Source organism: Pseudorca crassidens, chromosome 7 (genome assembly GCF_039906515.1).
Source record: "Pseudorca crassidens isolate mPseCra1 chromosome 7, mPseCra1.hap1, whole genome shotgun sequence".
Taxonomy (NCBI): Eukaryota; Metazoa; Chordata; class Mammalia; order Artiodactyla; family Delphinidae; genus Pseudorca; species Pseudorca crassidens.
Window position 1 is genome coordinate 63,811,009 of NC_090302.1, and position 13,406 is coordinate 63,824,414.

The following is a 13,406-nucleotide window of genomic DNA, read 5'->3' on the forward strand; positions in this document are numbered from 1 at the left end:
AAAGTAATGATATGCATAAATCAAAATACTTCCAATAATACAAAGGGGCATAAAATGAAAGTGAAAGTCTCCTACTCTGCCCTTCCCCCCTGCCCAGAATACCACTGACCTTTTTTGCCCTTTAGTGACTTTCTCCATATCTGATAGACCTTATCATTACTTTATGAATGACGAGAGGTCGGGCTCACATCAGGCCGACTGGCTGGGGCTACCTGTCTCCAGGCTCAGCACTTCCATTCTTCTGCATTAGCTAAGGTGAGTGGGGAGAAAACGGAAGTGAAGGAAGCCAGAGATTAAAAAGAAGGGTCAGGTTAGAGTTAATATCACCCCTTCCTTTCCTCTCCTCCTGCCCCATCCAGGCTCCCACTAATGCTACAGTTTTTCAGGAGCCCAGACCATAGGCTCTCTCAGGGCAGATAACCTGATGCTCATCTGTGATGTCAACTAGACAAGCAGCTCTTCTGAGGCCCCTGTCCCCTAAGTTCTGTCACCCAAGTGCTGCCCACACCCTCTACTAGCTCTAGGACTGGTGCAAACCTCTTAGGCTTGAGAGTTCCCTGCCTGTCTCTGCGGGTTGTTCCGAAGCTAGAATGAGAGGCAGGGAAAGGACCCCGTAAACTTGAAATCTCTCCACGTAAATAGAGCAGCTGCCTTTCAAAGGCCTGTATAGGACCCTGTGCCCTATTCGTTCAGAACAGTGGATTTTTAGGGTTCTTTGCAAAAAGGATGTGTTTGGGGGATTTGAGGGTTGGCATTTTGTGAGTTGTGCCTGTGGGGCAGCGCTAGAAGTATGTCTTAGAGAAGAAGGGGCTGTTCATTTATCCCTGAAAGATGGCAACACTGAGTCTTTGGAATCTGAGTGGATTTCTTTCTGCTGGAGAACAGATACAGCCAAGCTGGTGAGGGCAGAAGGAGGCAGTTACCTTGCCTGGGTTGCACAGTGGGGTGTAAGAGGTGTGGCTGAAAGGATGCTTAAGCCGGTCCCTTTAGGTAGATGTCTACCTCCCAAGGCTGATCTGAGACTGTTTAGGGGCCAGAGCGGTGGTGAGGGTGAATACCGGTGGGCGTGAGCTTCCCAGAACCAGTCATTTCATTTGTTTGTTGTTATTTTTTGAGTGGAAGGGAGGGGTATTAAAGGACGGATGTGATCGTTTTTCCAGGGAGCTAGTCCTGTCATTGAGGCCCCTTCATTCTGGAAGAATCTTTAGAAATATCCTCAATTGAGGGGCCTCCAAGTGAGAGCAAATGATAAGCTGCGGCCATGGTCTCCTAAGCTTTGCAGAGGAAGAGCTGCTGGGGAGGGGGGTCTGGTGTCTCTGAAAAGCCTGTCTACAAACATGCCCAGAGCCCGGTGACACGCACAGATATGAGATGGGACGGAGGGAGACTGAGCGTCAGGCAAGAAGAAGAAAACGGTTTTAAAGTGAATGAAGGGAGCTGGGTAGTGGACGGGTTCCAGAAAGAAACCGTGAAAGGAGGGCAAGGCAGATCTTCCTGGAGGCCTAGCCGGGCTGCAGAGCTTGCCTTCAACGCCGGTGTCAGGACAAAGGATGCTGCGCCCCCTGGTGGCACAACCGGCAGCCGGCGCCCGCACGCTACGGCAGAGACGGGGCGGCCAGACCCAGGGACCAGCTGGAAAAGTCGGCGGGTCAGATGCCTCTTCTTCTGTTTGCTAAGGGAGTTGAAGTTGAAATAGCCTTTGCTTTCTCAACTCTGCAGTCTAAATAGAGACGCTGGTATAAAGAGAGAGGGTTTTGTGATTGTGGTATGCAGTTTAGGCCGATAGGACAATGCCTGTTTGGAAGTAGCCTGGTAGGGTGGGAACTGCCCTGGCTGGGAGAAAAGACCTGCGTTTTAGGTGGAGTGCTGGTCTGGAGAGAGTCTTTAAAAATTTAAGAACCTCCTTTTCCTAGTCTTAACACAAACGGGGATACAGTAAGATGTTTTGAAGGTCTCTTCCAAGCTCCAATACTGGGATTTATGAGATAATCATTACTCTTTTCCCAGAGCCTTGCACATTTGACATGACTTTTTTCTGTTGACACACAGGTGCAAATGTTACATGTTTCGGCATCATACGTTCCCTGGTTCTGAGCAAAGATTTTTGTGGCTCCTTTCCTTTTAAAAATGCAAAATAATCCTCTTTTCACACAAAAGCCATCCCCTCCACCTTTTGTGGAGCCTCTTGCAAAAAGCAGCAGGGTGAGCGCAGATCTTTAGTCTCTGCTCTATTTCTTTTAAAAATAAAGTAGGAAAGTGTTGTGCTGGAAATTATGCTGCTAAGTGTTACATGTGGTAGGTGTGAATGTATGTTTCAATAGTTCCAGGCACAAGACCAAAAACCTCCCCAGAATTAGCAGAATTTTCAGCTATAATCTGGCTAACATTTCTGCAAATAGGTACAAATACCAATTTGGGAGTATGCTGCCTCCAAGGAGCTGTATAGTTGGGTTTCCATTGAAATTTGGGGCCATCCCTTAGATGGTCAGGTGATTTTAAGTAGGATCGCTGAAAGTTCCCTCGCTTGAAACCTGCAGATCGAGTCCGAGTAGCCAGTTATACCCCACGGCAATTTCTGCTCTGCACTTGAAGTCTTATCGCCATAGAATGGGTACATTTTCGTTTTCGTTTTTAAGAAACTGATTATAGTGCTGCAAAGGATCACTTGAGTAGCAATCTTTTTTTTTTTTTTTTTTTTCTTCTGTACGTGGGCCTCTCACTGCTGTGGTCTCTCCCGCTGCGGAGCACAGGCTCCGGACGCGCAGGCTCAGCGGCCATGGCTCACGGGCCCAGCGCTCCACGGCATGTGGGATCTTCCCAGACCGGGGCACCAACCCGTGTCCCCTGCATCGGCAGGCGGACTCTCAACCACTGCGCCACCAGGGAAGCCCGAGTAGCAATCTTAGTTTTGCCGAGGTAGAGAGAGTGTGCAGCCACTGTCCCATGGTAAACAGTGTCACCATGCCATACGCTACCCCGGAGGAGACAGGTCCATCTCTCTGAGAGGGGAAGCAGGAGGAAAAAGAACAGCCCATGCAACGTGGCGGATGGCAGCTGCTGAGGACCAGGCTAGTGCTGTGACTTGGAGCACTGTGCCCGCTCTGAAGTGAGCAGCTGTGTACTGGGCTGAATTGTGCTGTGTCCCCTCCAAAATTCATACGATGAAGCCCCAACCCCTAGTACCTCAGAGTGTGACTCTATTTGGAGAGAGGACCTTTAAAGATGTTATTCAGGTAACAGGAGGTCAGTGGGGTGGGCTCCCATCCAATGTGACTGCTGTCCTTATAAGAAGAGGAGATTAGGACACAGGCAGGTACAGAGGAAGAGCCTGTGAAGACACAGGGAGAAGGTGGCCATCAGTGAGAAGGCAAGCTCGAGACCGAGGCCGTAGAAAAAGCAACCCTGCTGACACCTTGATCTGAGCCGTCTAGCCTCCAGAACTGTGAGAAGATAAATTTCTGTCATTTAAGTCACTCAGTCTATGGTACTTCGTTATGGTAGCCCTAGTGAACTAAGACAAACGGCAACTTGGCACCAGCCAATTCTATGCTCCATTTAGGGATGCAAACATAGAGTTACAAAATTTTTCTAGTTTTCAAGAGAGGTTAGGAGTCTTTTGCTTTTTAACTCTTGGCAGCAGGGCTGGTGGCTTCACAGACATGCAACCTGTGCAGTCACACAGGACCTGGTACTAGGAAGGGCCTTGGTGCTTGGTTTAATGTGAAATTCTTAAACTTTGAACAAGGGGCCTGTATTTTCACGTTTCACTGGACCCCACAAACTATGGAGCCAGTCCTAACATGAAGTTTGAATAAAGTTTAAGGTTAAATAAAGTTTAAATAAGGCTAAGAGTATGAAACAAAATGTGTCTGAGGCTGGATGCAGCATGGGACACGTGTATGAACTTTCTTTTGCTAAATGGATTACGATTTCCCATTCTCCCAGAATCCCTGGGAAGAAATTTGTAGAGCCCAGAGGCTTTCTGGGGGTTGGAAGAAAGGCACAGATATTCCCCAGGTGTGAGATTCTACATGAGCTAGTGTAACCCTAACCAAAAAAAAAAAAAAGAAACTTGTTTTCAGGGATGGGTAATAACGTCACAATAAGAATATGCTGGGGCTTCCCTCGTGGTGCAGTGGTTGAGAATCTGCCTGCTAATGCAGGGGACACGGGTTCGAGTCCTGGTCTGGGAGGATCCCACATGCCATGGAGCAACTAGGCCCGTGAGCCACAACTACTGAGCCTGCGCGTGTGGAGCCTGTGCTCCACAACAAGAGAGGCTGCGATAGTGAGAGGCCCGCGCACCACGATGAAGAGTGGCCCCCACTTGCCACAACTAGAGAAAGCCCTCGCAAAGAAACGAAGACCCAACACAGCAAAAATTAATTAATTAATTAATTAACTCCTACCCCCAACATCTTCTTAAAAAAAAAAAGAATATGCTGAAAAAAGGGGAGGGATAAATTGGGAGACTGGGATTGACATATACACACTACTATATATAAAATAGATATATGTATATATATGTATAGCACAGGGAACTCTACTCGATACTATGTAGTGGCCTGTATGGGAAAAGAATCTTAAAAAAAAAAAAAAGAGTGGCTATATGTATATGTATAACTGATTCTCTTTGCTGTACACCTGAAACTAATACAACATTGTAAGTCAACTATATGCCAATAAAAATTTAAAAAAAAATATGTTGAGAAAAGGCCCAACACGAGGAATTAAGTGTTTGGTTTGGGATGGAGAGCTGGGTTGGGCCCTGCATATGCCTGATGCTGGAAGCTCTCCCAGAGCCATCCACCTGGGCACCGAGGTGGGCTTTGGGAAACTGGAACTGAGTATGTTCCCCAGTATGACCAGTAGGACTCTGAGGGGCAGTACAGCCCACTGTATAAGCAACATGGAGACACAGCAAGTGACAAAGTGAGAGGGACTGGCTAGACCCCAGTTTTCTGCCCACAGCAGGGGAGCAGGATTCTTTCTCCTTTGGGCTGAGCCAGTCCCGAGATTCTGGAGAGGTTTTCAGTTGGGCTGGGTTAGGAGTGCTGAGTTGCGAGAGGGAAATCTGCACTGCCTGTTTCAAGGTGGGCCTGAGCGCTCCACTGTAAATGAATGAGATTCTTGAGGGTCACGGTGCATGCCATGTCGGTTGACTCTCGTCTGGAAGGGAAAATTTTGCCCCTGGTGAAAGGAACATCAGTCATCAGTGAGCAGAGTCCCGGGGATATTATGGAGAGATCCTGTTTTTAAGGCTCTGCATTGATTTATAGAAGCTCACTGAAAATATTATAGCGGAATGTTTGGTCAGGAGGTCTACTTTTCTAGTTCTATTTCTGCCTGGTACTGGCTAACTGGAGAGTGTACATTTTAAAAAAAGTAATTTCTTATGCACATTTATGCAAACTCCCTCAGGGGAATGAGTGAAAGACTGTTTGAGACCCTCTGAATTTCTTGGAAGAAAGTTGCTGTATAAATTAATATAGAGCTTTTTTTTTTTTTCATCCCAGGTCTGCACGACACTTGGAAGATAGATCACTTCCCATCATGCAAGGGAGAAAATGAAGCTCTCCACTGGTCTTTATCAGAGAAGCTAAAAATTCCCCCTCTCTTTTCTGCAAGTTTCCCAAACCCCATGACTCTGATTTCCAGGCCAGAGAGTAAGGTTTAATTTTTATTACTCTTTATACTTTGCATATGGAGACTGCCTGAACAGCACTGTGAAGTACTAGTTATTATGAGCCTGTTGTGGGCAAGGCCAGGCCTTGGTGTAACAAGAAATTCAATCACACCTGCTCAGTGATCTGTGGGCCCCAAGTCAGCTCCTATGTTCTCCTGACAAACAGCGCCCTCCCCCGCCCTAGAGTTGGTGAGCAGACTCCTTCTTTGGGCTGAGCCAGTCCCAGGATTCTTAAGGGGTTGGGGTAGTGACCCCAAATTTAACAGAACTGGAATTCTGTATGTGGCATTTCTATTTCCGTTCCTAAACGGTAGGGAAGGAGAACGAGCGTGTGGAAAATAAGAAACCTCGTCAAAAATTTTAACTTAGAAGACCACTGGGTTAAGAGAAATGAAAATTATGTCCATATAAAAGCTTGTCCACAAATGTCATAGCAACATTATTCATAATAGCTGAAAAGGAGAAACAGTTCAAATGGCCGCCTGGCCACCAGCTAATGAGTGGATAAACAACATGTGGTATATCCCTACAATGGATTACTATTTGACAATAAAAAGGAATGAAATATTGACACATGCTACAACATGGATGAACCTTAAAACATTATGCTAAGTGAAAGAAGCCAGCCACAAGGGAACACCTATTGTATGATTCCATTTATATGAAGTTCCTAGGCTAGGTATACCTATAAAGACAAAAAGTAGACTATTGGTCACCAAGGGCTATAAGTCAGGGTGGAGACATTGGAAGATGACAGTTGAGTGGGTCAGAGTTTCTTCTGGCGGGTGATGAAAATGTTCTAAAAATAATTGTGGTGAAGGTTGAACAACTCTGTGAATGTACCGAAACCATTGGATTTTGCACTTTAAATGGGTCAATTGCATGGTGTGCAAATTATGTCTCAATAAAGCTGTTAATCTTTTTTTAATGATACTCTAAAAACGACCATTGGTTTATGTATTTTTCTGAAGTTGCTCACCTTGGGATAAATGTGTCTAGGCTTAAAAACAGATCGTATGAACTAAGTAAAATGAGAATGTGGAAACAGTGATTTTTCTCCTAGGTAGAGAGACTGATTTGCAGAACCATGTGTAGCCACAACAGTTGTACCAGTAAATGTTTTGGACTTTGCTGAACATTTTTCTCCTTAGCCTGAAATCATTAATACCTGTTTGAATGATGATACGGAAGTGGCTTTGTTGTTTTTGTCTTTTCCATATTCCTTTCCCTTTCCTAACTAATAGCACCCCGATTTTCTCTTAAGGACCCACCCACCTCATTTTCAGTCCGTGTGGTTGGCATGTTGCTGCCCCTGTGCCTTAGGCTGTATGACTCCGACCTGATCAATTAGCAAATTCTACCCAGTGGTGTTGGAGCTGGCTCATACCAGCTCATCTGAACCAACCAGTAAATTTTCAGGAATTTTGTGAGCCAGTTGTTAAACGTTATCACCATTAAAATTTAAAGTATATATATTTATAATTAAATAAATTATATTTAAAACAAAATTAATAGGCACTCAAAACTCATCACTTTCTAATTATTTGAATACATTATACTCTTATCTGTGCTCTTGAGGCTACTGACATCTATTGGGTCTGGATGGTGGAAGTACTATATAATGGTCCGCGACTGTGCATCTTATCCCAACTCCAAGTTCAGTGACTTCCTGTTGATAACTTGAAATTGGACATGGTGGCAGTATTTAAACCATGGAGGTTAGGCAAATATTATATATGAGGGGTCCCCCTTTTTTGTCAAGGAGATTGTTAAACATTTACCAGCTGTAGTGGCTTGAATGGTGTCCCCCGCAAAAGATATGTCTGTACTCTAATCCCTGGAACTTGTGAATATGATCTTATTTCAAAAAAGGATCTTAGCAGGTGAAATTAATTTAAGGATCTTGAGATGAGATCATCCTGGATTATCCCAGGGGGCCATGCATACAATCACGTGTGTCCGTATGAGATCAAGGCAGAGGGAGATTAAACACAAATACACAAAGGAGACACACAGATAAGAGACGGAGGCAATATGACCACAGAGGCAGAGATCTGAGTGAAGCGGCCACAAGCCAAGGATTGTCTGGAGCTACCAGAAGCTGGAAGGGGTAAGAAACAGAATCTCCCCTAGAATCTCTGGAGGGAGAATAGCCCTGCTGACATCTTGATTTTGGATTACTGACCTCCAGAAAAGAGGAAGTAAATTCCTCTTATTTTAAGCCACCCAGTTTGTGGTAATTTGTTACGGCAGCCATAGGAAACTAATGTACACGCCGCAGCATTATACATGGCTCAGGGATGGGCATGTGACTCATGCTAGGACAATGGGAGGTCAGCTTCTATTGTAAACAAAACACTCTGCTTCTACCAGGGGTGGCTATGTGGTTCCATCTTTGCCACCATATTTATTTGCCAAACAAGGAAAACAGCACAGAAAGTGGTAAAGTTGGGATGTAGAGAAAGAAAAAGAGAAAGAGAGAGAGAGTCCAGAAAATGTCATTTGAGAAGCTAGATCTGTTCTACCACTGAATTTTTTAAATTCTTTGAACAAATTAATTTCTTTTCTTTCTAAACCAAGTTCTTATCCAATAAAGCCATGTTAATTTTCAGACCACAGATAGGGTTGTAAATACAAACAACTGCTATCATTTCATTAGTTACTATTTAAATCAAGCATAACTAACAAAGAAAATTAAAAAAAAAAAATATATATATATATATATATATATATATATATATATCAAACAGTGAACAATCTGAGATCTACCTGAATTCAATCGTGTTCACTTGTTCCACAATTACTGAGCCAACCATGTCTAAAACATTCCATTCAGGACAGATAGCCATCTAAGAGCTTACAATTTATTTGCCCGTAAGGAGCTGTGTGTAGCCCACATTAATGAGGTTGCCAGCAGGATTAACTTTTCATTACACAGTCCATATTTTTCCAGACAGTGCTAAATTCACGTAATTTCATTATTTTTCCTAAAGAGAATTTGTTTAATGCACAACTGAACTATTTTAACTTGTTTATGAGATTACATTTAAGTACATTCACAGATCTCTGTGAATAAAAAAATCTCTCGGAATTTTTGGGTTGGGAAAATATAGTGATTTTCAATACTATTGTACCTTTGGTAATTTTGTACCTTTCAGCAATTTTCATTTTCCATTCCCCTTAGTAATTTGTTAGTGTGGACAAGCACATTTCGAAAGGAGCATGCCTCAGAAAATCCTAAGGACAGACATACTGTATTGAACTATTTTTAAAGTAAAGAGAAAATCTTTTTATCTTTAGCATTTCTGTCTCTAACCATTTTTCCAGTTCAGGAGGTTTAAAATTAATTCTGTCCCTCATAATCCTATCTCTTACCTCTATTTTCAAGTACCTTTGTTTTTTGATGAGCACATTTTGGATGAATTCCCAGTCAACTTTTAAAATTTAATTAAACTCGGCTAAGTTTAACTCAGATAGCATTAACAGATAGTTTCTTGATAGCTGATTAACTGGGAACCCATCTTTAGGAATTCTAAGAAAAAAACGTTGCTGGGCGTTGTTTGTTGCTAAAAGTTCTAATACTGATGTCACTAGCATCAATAAACGAATGCCCACTTGTTTTGATTTAAAAAGGAGATGAACTTTCAAATGCAAATATCCAAATATTACATTATTCTGAGTATTTTATACTTGCCAGCAGCATTACTTACCAAAAAAGAGAATTGGAGTATTTTCAAGTCAAAAAACCCACATAAACCATCAAACACATAAAGAACAAGCAAGCAGACTGCACACACACACACACACACACACATGCAGGCACACACACACACGTATGTGAAGCATAGGGAGTAAAAGATTTTACTGAGGACATATATCATACATTCATCGGTCAATGTTCAAGCCTACTCTCTTAGTCTAGAACAGTACTCCTCCTGTACAAAAAAGTAGCCACCTGGACTTCCCTGGTGGCACAGTGGTTAAGAATCCACCTGCCAATGCAGGGGACACAGATTCGACCCCTGGTCTGGGAAGATCCCACATGCCGCGGAGCAACTAAGCCCGTGCGCCACAACTACTGAGCCCGTGTGCTGCAACTACTGAAGCCCACACGCCTAGAGCCCGTGCTCCACAACAAGGGAAGCCACCGCAATGAGAAGCCCGCGCACCACAACGAAGAGTAGCCCCCGCTCACCGCAACTAGAGAAAGCCTGCGGACAGCAATGAAGACCCAATGCAGCCAAAAAAAAAAAAAAAAAAGTAGCCACCAACAGAGAGGGATGGACTGGGAGTTTGGGAATAGCAGATGCAAACTATCATATATAGCTAAACAACAAGATCTTCCTATATAGCACAGGGAACTATATTGGAAAAGAATATGAAAAAAGAATGTATGTATAACTGAATCACTTTGCTGTACAGCAGAAATTAACACAACATTGTGAATCAACTATACTTCAGTAATATAAATTTTTTTTAAAAAGGTAGCCACCAAAATTTTGGGGGAGATTAGAGTCGTTATCTATTTGGACTTGCAAGAAAACATGGGAAAATCAAAACTTAGCTTTCAGAATCCCCATTTTTGTAGCCCCCTAGAAGCCTAAAATAAAAATTGAGAACACATAAAGTTCACCAAAGACAGAGGTAAACAGACTCAAAATAAGTGTTTAGAAAGCTACTTTGTTCCCATGAACAAAAGCAGCATTTAAATAGTACTCATTCTTGATAACGCTGGCTATGGAGAACTCAAGCAAGTTTGCTTTTCTCCTAAAGCAAAAAAAGAAACTCACTCACCACCAAAGCTGAAATACAAGGAACCGGAAAAAATCAGTGATTTGTTCCCTGATGGCAGCTTTATGCCAGAGATACAAGAGTTTCTTTACACTAAATTGTTTTCTTCATGTGGAAAACATTGATAGGAATCTAGGTGAGTGGATATAATTAAGTAGTTGTGTGGCTCTAAAATGCTCTTTTTTCCCCATCTAAACACCTCAACATCTGCCCAGGAACCAGAGGAGAGGAACAGCCTTCGAAGAGTTTGGCCCCCGAGATATTTCCAAACTGCCAGGACGAAGGCTTGGAACAACTACAATAGGGAACCATCCTGTCTTGGACCCGAAGCTAGATTGATGACCTAATCCATCTTTCCGTCTCTGACTGCCATAGTTTTATGAGCATCAAGAACTGGGCATCTGCCATAGTCAACAAATAGAGCTTCTCCAGCCACAGAAACTCAAGTATCCCCCAAAACATAGATCGTACAGTCTCCCAGGGCTCAGGGTGCTGCCTCTAGCTTTCACCAGGTATAAGATGGAAATGCTCCTCTGGCAGGATAATTCTTAAAAGGAAGCGTGCGTGTTACCCTCCATGTTATCTTGGCTTAAGAACGCTAAGTCAGTGCAGACCAGATTGCTGAGAAACTAGCAAAGGATGGCTTAAGGGCCCTCTTTCTCAGGGACCCCTTCCAAAGCCCTATACCTCATTTTGTATTTGTAATTTTGCATTCTTTTGGTTGAGTCCCCTTAATTGCATAAGCTATGGAATCCCACCCCCTCCCGCCCCACCAAATGGGGATCTGCCCCTGTAAATTGCACCAAATCTTACCTTGAAAAGAGTGTGAAAATTAAACACAAACTCCTATTCATCTTTTATGGATACCCTGCTCCCCTGGCAAGTCACTGTTGACGATGAGACCCCTTGGTTTGTGTCTCTGGTCCTCAGCTGTCCTCTCAACTAGAGCAGTGGTTCAAAAACTGGCTGCCGTTTAAATGTATTCTCCTTAGCTCCTAGTGGAAAGAATACTCCATTGTGGGCTAACTATTACAACGGCTTACGGACTCTAAAGGCCAGAAGAATTTCCATGTGTGGTCCTCCTTTTGGTTAAGTGGCATCACTGCTCCACATTGGCTAAGTTTTGTTTTCTACTCAAGTTGACGGATTTGGAGTAGGCTTCTACACTTTCTTAACAGGGCTCTCGAGGGGCCAAGTCACAGCATCATCTATTTTTTTTCTGATTACAAAAGTAACAGCATGTATATAGTATATATCCATAAATAACTTGAAACATTATAATATATAGCACAGAAAGTGAAAATCTTTCATAATCCCACACAGCTGAGAAAACCAGTTAACATTTTTTCAAGGCATATATTAAAATTTATTTATTATTTTACAAAAATGGGATTATATTCTCAACTTCGAAGTGTGCTATTTTCCACCTAGCAACATGTCTTACACATATTTCCATGCCAGTCTGTAAAAAATGATCTTCCTTTTAATCTTCTTTTTAACGGCTCCATGGTATTATATTCCATGGCCGAACCAAACTTTTCTTAACCAATTGCCTGTTAGTGCACATTTGGGGCCTTTCCAGTTTTCCCCGTAACACAGATTCTTGCAAACATCATTTTACACTTACATCTTTGAGCAGTTGTAGGAGTAGTTCTCTATGATGAATTCCCAGAAGGTGGCTTATTATCGGGTCAAAGGGTATGAGCACTTCGTTTTTAATAGCTAGTGCCAAATTGCCCTCCAATAATTTTATACCGATTTATACCCCCAACCACACTGTAAGAAGGAGGCTGTTTCCCCACCCCACCTTAGCAACACTAAGATCATGCAATTTGGGGATGTCTGATGTGAGTTAGGAGTTAAGAGATTCAGCCTGTGGAGCTTTTTCCCTTTGTGAACAGCTAACAAAGACATCAAAAGTCTCCCCCTTTCCTTGATGAACCCTCTGCTCTGAGTGAGCCAATACCCAGACAGACATCTAGCTAATGTGAGAGGTGAAAATTCTAACACCTAATGCTTGCGCCTAGCTGGATTAGAGACAATTGGCCAGTGAATGCATAAGCAAATGTGTGAGTTATAGAATACTTAATAACTTAATTATGAAAGAAATATAAAACAGTCCTGACTTGGGCACCTCAGTTTTAACGTAAACAGCACATTTGATCTCGTAGCATCAGAATATTTACATCTGTGCAATTCCCGGAATTCACCCCTATGTTTAGTGGAGCAAAGTCATTTGAAAATCTATTCTTTAAAGGTATGTGAAAAGTGACTTTGAGTCAGGCCATTTAAGAAGAGCAACGTTTGCCAACATCCAGTCTGAAGGAGCTCATTCGGAGGATTACCATGGTTTATGTCTCCAGAATCAGGATGAATGGGCATTAGACTGAGAAGAAACTTTAGGAGTTATCCAGTCAAAAGATTTCGAACCTCTGCTCCACGAAGATTTGGGGTTGCTTTAGGGAGACAGAAGTTGACAGAGGAGTAAGGCAGCAGGGGTTAAAGGCACATGGTATTCTAACCCTAATTCCCCAAGAGCCCCACTGGGATCTGCTTCATATGGTGGGTTATACAGTGCCTTATCTGGAACAAGTTGATCCCTTACTTTCCTCGTCTATAAAATAGACATGATAACAGTGCCTATTAAGAGTAGTGAAGATTAAATTCAATAATGCTGTACATGTCAAGGGCTTAGCCAAATACCCTGCACATGCCAAGGACTCAGTGAATGTTTACTAATGTATTATTTACGATTTTCCTTTGGAAACGGATTCTGCCGCTAAAACATACACTTGAAAACCACCCATTTATTTTTGTCATCTTGCAAATAAGGTGGTTCTTTCAGATGGAGTGGTGTTAGATTTTATTTCCTGCTTCCCAATCCAATGATCTTACTCTGAGACCCCAGTCCAGTTTCATGGAGACTGCT

The 13,406-nt window shown here is 42.8% G+C and overlaps 1 protein-coding gene and 1 long non-coding RNA gene across 8 annotated transcripts in view; one reads left to right on the forward strand and one right to left on the reverse strand.

Moving 5' to 3' along the window:
- LOC137227846 (uncharacterized) overlaps positions 1 to 6,818 on the forward strand; it is a 44,234-nt gene extending 37,416 nt beyond the window's left edge. Inside the window, exon 3 of the long non-coding RNA XR_010945028.1 lies at positions 5,517 to 6,818. This is a non-coding gene — a long non-coding RNA (uncharacterized lncRNA). The remainder of the gene's footprint in view (positions 1 to 5,516) is intronic.
- The window catches only part of NFIB (nuclear factor I B), a 440,917-nt gene that overhangs the window by 272,500 nt on the left and 155,011 nt on the right, over positions 1 to 13,406 (reverse strand). The window lies entirely within an intron of this gene.